Below are 2500 nucleotides of genomic sequence, written 5' to 3'. Positions count from 1 at the left end.
ACGGGAAGTGGACCGGCTCGTGAAGCTCGCTTTTAAAGCAGTCGTGAGTCTGACACCCTACTCCGTGCGTGTGGCCCAATAGTGCGCATCGCGAGAGCTTGGGACGAATGACCGCTGCCAGAGCCGGCTGTGAAGTCCTCCGTTCTCACATCAAATGAAATGGAAGTGAAGAGGAGAGGAATATTATTACATCTCTGGATCCAGTATCGGGTTGTCTACGATCCCCGTCGTTTTCAGAGAATATATTCATCTCCGCGTTTTCCACGTTAACGGTTTTTCAATGTACTGTTCGCCCGGCCGTCAGATACGTGTTGCGTATCTGACGGTTTTTTTTTTTCCGTTTCCACGGACGACGATAGTGTCGTCCTTAAAACGACGCCTGAACGAATCTCCTTCGCGCGCTGGTTGGAGCGTTCAGGTACAATGCGTTCTTACGAACCGCAGAACAAGAGACATATACATATATTGATTTGTAAATCAAAAATATATACGATTACCCTGAACGGTGGATCACTTGGCTCGTGGGTCGATGAAGAACGCAGCTAATTGCGCGTCAACGTGTGAACTGCAGGACACATGAACATCGACATTTCGAACGCACATTGCGGTCCACGGATACAATTCCTGGACCACGCCTGGCTGAGGGTCGTTTACGTAACCATAAACTGCTTGCGTTGCTCTTGTAAGTCCCCGCCGTCGCTTACCTCTCCAAATATATTTTTGGAGGGCGCCAAAGAGCGTTTCGGAGTCGGGTTGCAAAGATGCTACGTACGAGCGAATGATGGGCGTTTCGTCGGCGTTTGTCGCGGTTCTGTGAAAATTGCCAATTTTTGCATTGCGTCTTATAAACACATACAAATATATATATATCTAGTTTCCACGAGAGGCGAAGTAGGGATTGGTATTTCTTACGTTCGGACTTGCGTGAGTGTTTTTACGGTGTCGTGAGTCGTATTGAAAATACGACCGCCCGTAAGGCACCGCTTCGACGAGGATCTCCAAATCTCTCACCTTCTCTGCGAAACGATTCGCCTTGCGGAAAGAAGCGTTTCCACTCATGAACATTTAACGCGCTCCCGACGTCGCCTGAAATGATGCGTATATACGAAAGAGGTATATTTACAAGAGTCTCGCGAGACTACAGAGATGGACACACAAATTATAAAAGAAAGAAAGAATACTGTGTGGCACACAGAGTGTGTGTAGTGTGGCAATGTTAAGCCCCAGGGAGAGAATATGCCTGTGCGTGGATGAGTTTCTTAACTCTACGTTATAATTGCCATACGGCGGAGGGTCGTCGTTGCCGGCGATTTCGACAAACACATTCCTTTTCGAGTCTTCGAGGGAAGAGACGAAAGAGATCTCTCGTTCTATCGCGAACGCTTTGATGATCGATGGACAGCGGAGCAAAGCGCAGCAATGTGCGGGATGGAGCACGTCGTACTTGATCGGGTCGGAATTATTCCCCGTCGTCGACGTGTCCTCGCTAATCTGTGCGATTGCCATTCCATCGCCACGTTCGCGTTGAATCGTATTGATGACGGCCTATGTGCGTCTTGAGATCTTACTCTCTTTCTCTCGTGTCTCTAATTTGGTTTTGTGTTTGATCGATGATAAATCGTTTCGTGCGCAACGTTTCTGTACCCCCGTGGTTTTTGGTTCAATTATACAAGAAGTAGAGAGAAAAAGAAATCCCACCGGGTTATATGTATTATTATTTTTTTTTTTATAATAATATGTATACTCCTCTATTGGCGAGGCTTATTTCGAACTTGATTGTCACACGACGCAAAAGACACACTTGTGTGTTCACGCACGGAACAGCACCGCGGAGAGAGAAAAGGTATATCCAATGATGAGAACCTTTATGTCGGTCGCCCCATGTCTTTTCTTTTCTTCATTGTCGATTCGTGCGGAACCGCGCGATCTGTCGGTCGTCCAGTCCCCGAAAGTTCTTTTCGACGGACGTTAAAGTTAACCGGCCAGATCGTCTAGCGAGAGTTTCCGATCGACACACGAGATGAAGAAAGAATTATATTGACACTTTGGTGTGGCGCATAAGGCATATATCGGTTTTTTGTTTACCTTTTTCTCTCTTCTGTCGTGTAGTGTTGTTTCGTTTTCTTTTTTTTTCTTTTTTTTTGTGCTTTGTACGTTTTCGCGAGTACTACTTTTACGCTCTTTCGGCCGAAACACACAAAATTTTGTATCACGTACGACGACCTCAGAGTAGGCGAGATTACCCGCTGAATTTAAGCATATTACTAAGCGGAGGAAAAGAAACTAACAAGGATTTCCTTAGTAGCGGCGAGCGAACAGGAATTAGCCCAGCACTGAATCCCGCGGTTCTGCCGTTGGGAAATGTAGTGTTCAGGAGGGTCAATTTATCCCGAGACGTCGAACCGCGTCCAAGTCCATCTTGAATGGGGCCATTTACCCGTAGAGGGTGCCAGGCCCGTAGCGACTGGTACGCGTTTCGGGAGGACCTCTCCTTAGAGTC

At 47.0% G+C, this 2500-nt stretch overlaps 2 non-coding genes across 2 annotated transcripts in view; both read left to right on the top strand.

Moving 5' to 3' along the window:
* Positions 1 to 494: 494 nt before the first annotated feature.
* On the top strand, positions 495 to 649 carry LOC143221447 (5.8S ribosomal RNA). The gene has a single exon (XR_013011774.1). It is a non-coding gene; the product is annotated as a 5.8S ribosomal RNA (ribosomal RNA).
* Positions 650 to 2219: 1570 nt separating this feature from the next.
* LOC143221449 (large subunit ribosomal RNA) overlaps positions 2220 to 2500 on the top strand; it is a 4008-nt gene continuing 3727 nt past the window's right edge. Inside the window, exon 1 of the ribosomal RNA XR_013011776.1 lies at positions 2220 to 2500. This exon is cut by the window's right edge and continues 3727 nt beyond it. This is a non-coding gene — a ribosomal RNA (large subunit ribosomal RNA).

Source organism: Lasioglossum baleicum, unplaced genomic scaffold, assembly GCF_051020765.1.
Source record: "Lasioglossum baleicum unplaced genomic scaffold, iyLasBale1 scaffold2408, whole genome shotgun sequence".
Lineage (NCBI taxonomy): Eukaryota > Metazoa > Arthropoda > Insecta > Hymenoptera > Halictidae > Lasioglossum > Lasioglossum baleicum.
Note: the sequence above shows the minus strand (reverse complement) of the source record. Positions and strands in the feature narration are given on the sequence as shown.